General features: G+C 48.0%; 1 long non-coding RNA gene across 1 annotated transcript; it reads left to right on the plus strand.

Moving 5' to 3' along the window:
* Positions 1–9,987: 9,987 nt before the first annotated feature.
* LOC112271894 lies at positions 9,988–10,629 on the plus strand. The gene is made up of 4 exons (XR_002965414.1): positions 9,988–10,056; positions 10,147–10,253; positions 10,379–10,436; positions 10,525–10,629. It is a non-coding gene; the product is annotated as an uncharacterized LOC112271894 (long non-coding RNA).
* The last annotated feature ends 736 nt before the right edge of the window (positions 10,630–11,365 follow it).

Consider the following 11,365-nt stretch of genomic DNA (forward strand, 5'->3'; position numbering starts at 1 on the left):
ATCACTGAACCCTAATAATCAAATAAAGACATCATTTATCACCCCATTCGGGGCTTATTGCTATCGCACTATGCCGTTTGGTTTGAGAAATGCAGGAGCTACTTACCAAAGATATATGCAGAAATGCTTGCACGAGCAACTCGGCAAAAATGTGCATGTGTATGTCGATGATGTCGTCATAAAAACCAAAGAGAGCATCATGCTCCTGGATGACATCCGAGAAACATTTGCAAACTTGAGAAGGTTCCGAATGAAGCTAAACCCGGCCAAGTGCACGTTCGGTGTGCCGGCAGGAAAGCTGCTCGGATTCCTAGTGTCAAGCTGGGGCATAGAAACAAATCATGTGAAAATTGCCGCCATAGAAAGAATGAAATTGCCGAAGTGTCTCAAAGACGTGCAAAAATTCACTGGATGCCTAGCATCATTGAATCGTTTTGTTAGTCGGCTGGGTGAAAAGGCAATGCCCTTATACGAGCTGAGGAAGAAAACTGACAAATTTGTGTGGACACAACAAGCAGAAGCAGCTTTCCAAGAGTTGAAGAAAATGATTGCTACGGCGCCGATATTAGCCTCACCAATGGCACAAGAGCCAATGTTGCTGTATATAGCAGCAACAAACCGAGTTGTCAGTGCCGTCATAGTGGTGGAAAGAGATGAAGATGTATATAGCAGCAACAAACCGAGTTGTCAGTGCCGTCATCTGAGTGAGGTGTTGTCTTCATCAAAACTTAATTACCCTCATTACCAAAAGATGCCATACGGCGTTTATATGGCGGCAAAGAAGCTGAAGCATTATCTTGATGCACACCAAATTCAGGTAATATGTGAAGCGCCTATCTCGAAAATCATGAGCAACAAAGATGCAAGCGGCCGAATAACCAAATGGGCTATTGAGTTAGCACCCTACACACTGCAGTATGATAGACGAGATGCCGTGAAGTCTCAGGCACTGGCGGATTTCCTGGTGGATTGGGCCGAGATGGAATATGAGCCACCACCACCTGAAACCAGTTATTGGAAAATGCATTTTGATGGCTCCAAAATGAAAAGCGGGCTGGGCGCCGACATAGTTCTCACCTCGCCCAAGCGTGATCAGCTGAAGTATGTGTTACGGATTCATTTCGCAGCGTCCAATAACATCGCCGAGTATGAGGCGCTTGTTCATGGACTGAAGATGGCAAGAGAGATCTGCGTTCGCCAGATTCAGTGCTTCGGTGATTCCGACTTGGTGGTCCAGCAAGTTTCTAGTAATTGGGATGCATTGGATGCCAATATGGCGCTATATCTCTTTCATGTGCAGAAAATCAGCGGTCACTTTGAAGGTTGTGAGTTCCATCACATACCCCGAGCGGAGAACGAGGCTGCCGACATTTTGTCGAAGCTGGGATCAATGCGGCAGGTCATCCCGGCCGGCATCGCGCTGGAACATCTGCGCAAGCCGTCAATCAAGCCATCACTAGAAACGGAATCGACATTTATTCCGGCAAACTCGGAAGCTGACATTACTCGAATGGATATAAACATGGGCAGTGGTTCCGGCAACCCGAGGACTGAGCGCCCTAACTCGGTTGAAACAATGGCGATTGAACCAATGAAGGTAGACGAGCTAGTTTTCATGACTCGTCCTGTGCCGGCTTGGGCGCAACCAATATGTCGTACCTAAAGGATGGAAGTCTGCCGGAAGATGAAATGTCGGCAAGGCAAATTGAGAGAAAAGCAAAGGCGTACACGATCATTAACGGCGAGCTATACAAGAGAAGTGTCACCAATGTGTTGCAGCGTTGCGTCGAGCCAGAAGGACAAGAGATCCTCCGGGATATTCACCAAGGGGAGTGTGGCCATCATGCATCCTCAAGAACGTTAGTGGCCAAGGCATTTTGGCACGGGTTCTACTGGCCGAGTGCGTTACAGGAGGCGGAAGATATGGTCAGGAAGTGGAACGGATGCCAGAGGTATGCCAGCAAAATTCATATGCGGCATCTGAGCTCAAGACCATACCAATCACTTGGCCATTTGCTGTTTGGTGTTTGGATATGGTGGGGCCCTTCAAGCGGGCGCGAGGAGGCATGACGCATATCTTGGTCATGGTGGACAAGTTTACCAAATGGATTGAAGTGAAGCCAATACGGAAGTGTGATGGCAAGACGGCGGTGTCATTTTCAAAGGATATCATCTTAAGATACGGCTACCCGCACAGTTTCATCATGGACAATGGAACAAACTTTGCAGAGGGAGCCTTTGCACGGTTCTGCGCAGAGAAGAAAATCCGGCTTGATGTCGCTTCAGTAGCACATCCTCAGTCAAATGGGCAAGTTGAGAGAGCAGACGGCATGGTTTTAGCCGGCATAAAGCCTTGCCTAATTGAGCCGCTGGAACGCACTCCAGGATGTTGGCTAGATGAGCTCCCGGCTGTGCTATGGAGTCTCAGGACAACCCCGAATCGTTCCACAGGCTATACGCCATTCTTCCTTGTCTATGGGGCGGAAGCTGTCTTACCAGCCGATATCCAGCATGACTCTCCGCGAGTAACCATGTATACAGAAGCCGAGGTAAAGGAAGCCTGAGAAAATGATGTCGACCTGCTCGAAGAAGCACGGGAATTGGTTTTATCCCGATCAGCCATTTATCAACAACACCTTAGGCGTTATCACAACCGGAAGGTAAATCCACGGGTGTTCCGGGAAGGAGATCTCGTGCTCCGGCTTGTGCAATGCACGGCCGAGATGCATAAATTGTCACCTCCATGGGAAGGACCCTTCATTGTGAGCAAAGCGCTGCACAATGATTCATACTATCTTGTAGATGCATAGGACCCCAACGCAAACAGGATGGATAGATCCGGTGAGGAAACCAAGAGGCCATGGAATGTAGCTTTGCTTCGTCCGTTCTATACTTGAAAGATGAGCATATGTATCGTTTTTCCTTATGTCGGATATTTTGAAACAATGAATTAATCGCCGAGTTCTTGAAAGAGACTCGGAGACTCCCATGTTATACGGAAGTTGTGTTTAATTTATCTGTTTTGTATGTCAGCTTGACTTGATTGTGTAATCTTATGTCGGTCTAGTAGTGTGTCGGTACTGAAAACTCTCTCTATGACTTAGCTGTTGTCTGCAACCCGGCTTCCTGGCAAGCTGGAGCATGAGTACGAAGTTATCGAATACACGAAAAGCGATTACGGATATAAGCAAACAGGCGAGCCGAGATGCGCGCCGTTTTCTCTAACCCAGCACTCTTTTCCTATGCCGGGTAATTCCAGATGAGTTTCATGAGTTTAAAAGTTTTTGAAAGTTCTATTCTATGACTTCCTGATTCATAAGTCGAATGCCGACAAGGCAGACAAAGAGCCGAGGTCATAAGATTTAACCGACAGAAAGATAAACTTGGGGACTCGGCTGGAAACTCGATAACTTGTTGCTTAAGCTGATTCAAACCATTGTGCATCACACTAAAAGTACTTCAAAATACTTACATATGCACCTGGCATCCCGGGGATCTAATAATTTCAATAGTTTTTCGACACAAACAGGCAAGATTTCAGGCTGCAGGGTTGTCGGCGCTGGTGCTCGGGATATCCATCTCGGCGGGAGGTGACTCGGCAACGATCTCCTCGTCCGAGAGGATGGGAGAGTCGGCGCGCATGCATTGCAGCACATCAAGGTTAATGCCATCATACCAAGAAAGTACAAATGACTAGGCCTCGTCGGCGCCGACATAAGCGGCCGACTCCCGCCACTCGCTAAGCCGGTCCTCCACCTCCATAAGACGCTTGACTAGATCCGAGATTGCACTCGGAGCCTCCTCTGTCGGCCAGAGGGCGCGGAAGACGCGGATGCCGATGTTAAGCCTATCGACCCCGAAGGTCTTCAGCTGCTTAACTCGGGTCCAGATGATGATGAGATAGTCCTCAATATCATATTCTAATGATTACGTCGAGGAGGAATCCCTCTTCTCGTGAGCTTTGATTACAGCGGCTTGAGCAGCTTCAGTAGAGTGAGGGAAGGTTTCTACAAGAAACAGAGAAGTCATGACAAATCCCGACATATGGCTATTGTCGGCTCAATGGTCAAAGGAAAAGCTCCGGGTTAAGACAACTTACTGGCTAGCAATCCGTCTATTTTGCCGAGGTCCCATAGGCACACGGATAGTAAATTCGTGCTGTCGGCCATCTTCTCCTGAACGGCGGAGGCTCGGGTCTCGGCCTCAACGAGAAGATCCTTGTATTTTTGTAGCTCGCCCTCCAGGCGGATCTTCTCGTCGGCTTGCGCGGAAAGCGCCGAGGTGAGTTGAACCACCTCGGCCTTATGCGCCTCACCTTGCGCTTCAATTTGCGCCCTCAGCCGAGTTACCTCGTCCCGGTGCTGCTCCACAGATGGGTCTTCTCCCCTATATTGAAGAAATAGATTAGAAATTTTTAAGACAAAAACAGGTGCAGTTGGGAATATGGAGCAAGTTATACCTTGCACCTCCGAGACGCACTTCAGAAACTCGGATACTTGTGCGTCGTCCCTAGCCGTTCATGCTCAGTTTTCAAATGCGTATGCAACTCGGCATAATTTTTGTGTCGGTAAAAGCACATTTACTCTTGTTTTGTTGCTCGGCCACCAAAGCCTTGTGCTTGTCCACCAGTTTCCGGTGCGACGCGAGCAAAATGTTGAAGATTGAGGTGCGTTTGTTCATACAGTTCTGCAAGCAAGTGCTCCACAATCATTTTTTGGACAATGGTTTAGGTCTTTTATAGCAGGAGCAAGTCAGCAATTTTAAGCTTCAGGCCGACTATTCTAAACTCGGTCCGAATCTCGGGGAATAGTGTTTGAAGCAATTTTAAGCTTCAGGCCGACTATTCTAAACTCGGGCTGAATCTCGGGTAATAGTGTTTGAAGCAATTTTAAGTTTCAAGCCGACTATTCTAGACTCGGCCTGAATCTTGGGGAATAGTGTTTGAAGCAATTTTAAGCTTCAGGCCGACTATTCTTAACTCGGCCTGAATCTCGTAAACTCGGCCTGAATCTCGGGTAATAGTGTTTGAAGCAATTTTAAGTTTCAGGCCGACTATTCTAGACTCGGCCTGAATCTTGGGGAATAGTGTTTGAAGCAATTTTAAGCTTCAGGCCGACTATTCTTAACTCGGCCTGAATCTCAGGAATAGTGTTTGAAGTTTTTTGAGGTAAGCTTCAGGCCGACTATTTCTTACTCGCCCTAAACCTCGGGGACTAGGAGTATGTATACTAAAAAGACAGAATGAAAAACTTGAAGAGATGTTCGTTACCTCAGCAGCCCGGCTAGCTTCGAACAATGCAAATCTTGCATCAAACATCCTGGCCGCCACCGACTGAGGAATCGCCGCCACGGGAGATGGCCCCACCAGAACATGTTGCTGTGCCGTTTGGAGTGTGCCGGAGTTAACCTTGAAACTATCGGCACTATTCCAATCCATGGCGTAATGGCCAAGGGACCCCTAGATGTGCCCGCTTGTCGTCCTCTGAGGAACTCCTTGAGTACCCCGGAATGATGTAAGATTCGGCAGGCTGGCCGAACTCGTAGGCTGCTGTCCCGGTGAAATGACAAAGCTCCTGGTTCTCTTTGCCCGGGCGGCCGCCAGCTGTGTTGGTTGTGGCTGCGGTGGTGGCGGTGATGCTGTCACCAGAGGCTGTTGGGGCTGCGATGCTGGTTGTCGAGGTCGTTCCACTGCTAATGGTTGAGGTTGCGCATCCGGCATTGCTGACGAAGATGCAGCCCCGGCCTCAGATGTCCCGGCTTGGGCGACGCTCGAAGCATCGATGCCGGGAGCGACCTCTTGAATGGGGGACGCCGGATCTGCGGCAGTTTCGGTTCCCCCCGTGGCTTGAGCCGAAGTCTCTGGAGGCGGAGATGAGGTGGCCGGGATCTTGGACTGGGTGGCAGTCAGAGCCTCCCTGCAGGAAGGGAGTCGTGTTACTTTCTTGACTTGTTAAGAAAAATTACCAAAACACCGACATTCAAGGTCGGAAGTGTCACGAGGCTTACCTAACGACCATTGGTTTCGGCTTCGGAAGCCGGCAAGCAGCTTTCTTCCGTTTCATATTTCTCGGAAGCTCTCTATCAGCGGTGCGCTTCTCGCCCGCTGACACCGGAGCAACAGCAAGGGCCGCAGCAGGAGTCGGCTCGTCTAAGTCGGCTATTCCCAGACAAAAATAAGTATTAGTACTCCTAGAATAAGGATTGGAACATCAACAAAGTGGAGATGGAAGTTCTCACCTATGGCGCGTCTGGGGCCGGCATGAGGAATCGGCATATGGTCCTCGGAGTCCGGGTCTTCCAGGTCGGTTTCCATACGGTCAAGGCATAAGTGCTTATCCGGCTCATGCCCATCCTCGTTGCGCTGGAGAGTAAATTTCTACACAAGACATGAAAATTAGGCCGAGATGAAGCAATATCGGTTAGCGGCCGGCATAAAGTTATGCCAGAGAAAAATTGAAAGAGCAGGCAGTCAAAAACTCACAACGGGTGCGCAGTTCTTTCGGATGTACGGCACCATGCCCCAACTCCAGTTTTCTGCCAAGTTAGTCTTGGCGATCGCCTTAACTCGGCGTCGAACCTCGGTCTTGTCCAGGGTGATCGTTGAAACTCGGTTTGGTTCTAGCCGGCCGCTGTGGAAGCACATCTTGTGCGTCCGACGTTGGAGCGGGCAAACCCGCCGGAACACGAATGTTGCCAGCAGGTCATCAACAGTCATCCCGTTCTCCTTGAGCGCGAGGATGCCGGCATGAACTTCATTGATTTCCGGAAGAGAGTCTTTGGGATCATACTTCCAGTTCTTCTTCTCTTCCAGCGGGCCGACTATCAATCCCGGCAGATTGATCCTGTCGGTGTCGGAAGTGTTCTTGACATAGAAAAAGGTCTTGATCCACTTCTTGCAAGACTCGAGACCCTGGATCCGAGGAAAGGCGGAACCTCAGTGAGGTATAACGGTGTCAGCGCCGCACTGGATCATAGGCTTAGATGCGCCGGGATTGTCTTTGTCGGGAAGAACCTGGGGCCGGAACATAAAGTACTTGGCCCACAGGTCAACAGAAGGCCAGAGGGCGAGATAGTTCTCGCAGCAAGTTATGAAGGCAGAAAGTGTGAGGATGGCGTTGGCAGGAAGATGGTGAGGCTGGAGTCCGAAGTGATCGAAGAAATGCCGGATGAAGTCACTAACCAGGAGCCCGAAGCCACATTCAAATTGAGATACGAAAATTACGTCCTCACCGGGCCCGGGTGTCGGCACCACTTCATCGTCGGGAATCCGGCACTCCACCTCCGCCCGAATCCACCGAGTGCAACGGAGCCAGTCGATGTCAGTCGGGGAGACATCGGAGCCCTCCCATCCGGCGTGCTCCGACCCAGCATCTTCCTCGTTGTGCTAGACGGCAGGGTTGACGGCGGCGGCATCATGGGAAGAGGAAGCCATGGCACAAGAACAGATCTGGAAAAGCGTTGCTGGAGAAGCGGCGGTGTGAGATGCGAGCAGGCGAAGAAGCGACGGCGGAACCGCAGGCGCGCGCGCGTGCAAAGAACCGAAGGTTAGCTTGAGCGCTGGCGGCGTCGGAGGCGGAGCAGCGAGAGGGCTCGACAGTGAGAAGCTTGGCGGCGGAGAAGTCTATGCTTTGCGCGAGGAAGCTAGGGCGTCGGGGCAAGAGTGAAAGCGCCCGTACCTCATCCCTGGTATTTATACCGGAAGGGCAATCGTGGGGTGCGGATCTTTCGCACCCACGATTCCCGTGGCCAACGGTAAAGTGGCGCTACAATTATGGGGACGGTTTCCCCCATAAACGGCGCACGCGTGGTTACTGCGCGACGTGGCACAGTAAATCCCGCCGATTTATAAGGAGATAAGGCAGCGGGTGGGGTTCGAAACTCCCCTCTTAATGGCCTATCGGCTTTCCTGTCCGATGGGACGACACATTCGCCTCAAAAGGCGTGCCAACAGTGTCTCAAGCCTCATCTTCCCGTTATTAAAGTGACGCGCAGAATAAGTACGACATGTGGCAAAGATGTCGGCAGGAAGAGGCTCTCTATTGCTGGCCGAGATTAAGAGGGGAAATCTCGGCTCGAAGCTGAAAACATGGCGCCGACTAAGAATGTTGGAAGTGCTGAATCTCGGAAGCCTAGATCTCAAGATCATATCGGCATTTCACCTAGTCGACTCCTCCTCGGTGTTGAATAGTCTGGATGTGGGAAACTGTCGTGGCCCGACATCAGTCACTGCCGGACCGCAACAGCTTTGGGGACTAGTGTCAGGGGAATGACCCCGAATAGGGTCATGACGACACATATTGGCTGGGTTAGCGAGAGCAAAGCCGACGTAAGCAAGTACGCCGGCATTGTTAAGCCGCTTCTCTAACAGGCCAGCATACCAAGAGTATGCCGGCATCTCTATCTTGTCTTATGTGATTGCAGGACAAGCACAAATTTCCTAATCTCGGCTGGAGCCGGGATACGCCAACGGTCTTATCCTGGTCGCATGGCCTAAAGTAAAACAACGCTCCCTTTATGACGGAAAAGAAGTCGTTGCTCACGTCGTTGTGCCGGACGACTGCACAGTGATGCGCCGTAGAAGGACAATGACGAAGGCCGGGGCGTGGCTACAGTGCGCGCCGTCTCATAGTACGAGAAGTACAAAGCTGCGTTGTCCCCTCCCGGACAACCCAGAGGGGACCAGGGGCGTACCCAGCGGGCCCGAGAACAACTAGGGTTTTCCTTTGGCCCACTTGTCAGTGTAATATCTTTAGCCTATAAATAGAGGCTCCTCCCGTCCTGTGAGAGGGGTTCCTCCCTTAGACATTAGAAGCTCCCCTTCTTCTTCTTCTTCTTCTTCTTCTTCTTCTTCTTCTTCTTCTTCTTCTTCTTCTTCTTCTTCTTCTTCTTCTTCTTCTTCTTCTTTCCTCGGAATACAGCTCAAGGAGCACCATTGTAGCCCTCTAGTATCTCTGTTAACAAGAACAAAGCAGGAGTAGGAGCTTTAGCTCTACAAGAGGGCTCCGAACCTGGGTAAACAACGTGTCACCATGAGTTGTGCGTGATTACTTCACGCCATCCCTCCTCCGGATCTTCCATCGTCCATCGGGTCCAACTCAAGCCATCCTATGGCATCTGCCGTGACACCACCACGACAAATGTAGAGTTCTTAATTCTTACCCGTCTTTATTTTAATTATTCATTCATCGAACTGTTGAAATTCAATGGCAGGTTTTTGAAGGAACTTTTGGTATTGACAACAAATACACAGCAGTGCAATTCACTGGTGAGGTAACATCGATTTCCCCTAAAACTTGTGCTCACGTATAGCATTAAAGATGCTGTTTAGAAAATCTAATTCTTGATGTCTCTACTATGATTAAGTTCTCTTTTTACCAATGTTTACAGATTTGTGCTGAATTTCCCCCGAGGTTTGCCTGACAGATTACTTTTTTTTTCCATTCACTGGATGTGCTCGGCCGCATTTTCAATGGTTCTAGGAAACCTATAGATAATGCCCACCAATTTTTCCAGAGGCATACTTGGATATTTTTTGTAAGCATTAGCTGATTCAAATATGCAAGATTGAGAACACACCTAGCTTCTGACATTGCTTTGTTAATCTGGTGCAGGAAGTTCAGTCAGAAGAAATGATTCAGACTGGCATATCTACAATTGATGTCATGAATTCTATAGCTCGTGGTCAGAAGATCCCACCATTTTCTGCTGCAGGTCACCTACACAATGAAATTGCTGCTCAGTTTGTCGTCAGGCTGGTCTGGTAAGGCGTAAAGACAAGGCTGAAAATATCTTGGGAGTTATATATAAAGCCAAAAAAACTAATTGGCTTCCATGGTGCTTATTTATTAAAGGAAGTGTTGAAAAGTAGGGCTCTCCAAAAGTTCCAAACCTTTCTCACTGCTTAGAGTAAAGGCTTCAGTGCTTGAGGTAAAGTAAGAGCATGGCTTAACTGAGCTTCTGTGGACCACAGATAACATGTTTTTTCTTTTCTTTGTGCGTTCATTGCAGAAAAATATATACACTGCTAACCAACTACAGAAGGCAGTAACTTCATAGGTAAATGCCAAAATTCTGGAGTAAAATTGGTCACCATGTTCATCTACGAGAGTTCTAATTCTAAGGTTGTTTGATCCACAATGAATTCAGGAGATAAGAGCTACACTTTCTGAACTTCCAACAGGTGATGCTCGTCGAACCAATAATAAAGCCACAAGTGCTAACCGCTAACATGCATCATTCGGTTCGAACAAAAAGTAAAGCTCACTCTTCTTTCTTTCTTGCTTTGATTTCCATGCTATATGCTTGGCAATCGTTTCTGCAATTGTATTTTATGGTTCTGCAATCGATTATAACTTTTTTAATATCAATTTCTTTACAGCTGATGTGTAATCTAATATTGTCCATCATGAGGCATCACCAGATAAATAAAAGAAGAGGTATTGCACATCTGCTTACTAATGCTAGAGAAGCAATGACAAATGGTTGACTGAATTTTAGGTGCCTGATGGATTTCTGTTGATTCAGAACGTCAGTGAGTAGGTGCACAGATAAACAAAATTTGGAATCGTGTGAAGGTATAAAAGGTACCAGTACAGTTCAGTAGAGCTGTAAGCATTGCTTGCAATCCATTGGATCATCGCATCATGAGGTTTACTCCAGCAATTCGCTTTTATTTCTTGTTCTTTGTTTCAACACAACTTGTCTGGAGTGCTACCTCATTCAGTAGCCACAATTAATGGTCTTGTTATCCTATGTTTTGTCAATTTCTTTTAGTTGTGTCTGTTTTCCTCTGTGTACCAATAACATAAAGAATTTTGTATCTTTTGTCTCATGTTTGCTTCTCATATTCGTCTCCTTGTCTTAAGCTCAGCCAAGACAAGGCATGACAAGTAGCCTATTGCTATTTATTATACACCCTCCGTCCCGAAATAAGCGACGTGGATTTGTATAAGAATTTATACAAATCCACGTCAGTTATTCCGGGACGGAGATTCTTATACAAATCCACGTCAGTTATTCCGGGACGGAGGGAGTAGTTGTATTTGAAGAACAACCTGAGGTTCAGTATCATTTGCCATTGTCTCAGTTGTTATGTTTCTTTGGTGGCAGCCTAGGCGTATAAATGATCTTCGGATTAATTGTATAGATATCCATAGCTTCACATTTATTTGGCAAACCTCAGAATTCCATCTTAGTGATGCTATCACAAACGAAATATCAGTTCAAATTAAGATTAGTTCTTTTGAGTTGAGAACTCTCTTCTCTCTATTTATAAGTTACGTTTTGCTTTTCCAATAGCTATATTCTTTGTGATTTCATCCTTTCCTGTAAAATAGTTGGCCACTGTATCGAAGGCGAAATTGAT

This window comes from Brachypodium distachyon, chromosome 3, assembly GCF_000005505.3.
Source record: "Brachypodium distachyon strain Bd21 chromosome 3, Brachypodium_distachyon_v3.0, whole genome shotgun sequence".
In the NCBI taxonomy this organism is placed as follows: domain Eukaryota; kingdom Viridiplantae; phylum Streptophyta; class Magnoliopsida; order Poales; family Poaceae; genus Brachypodium; species Brachypodium distachyon.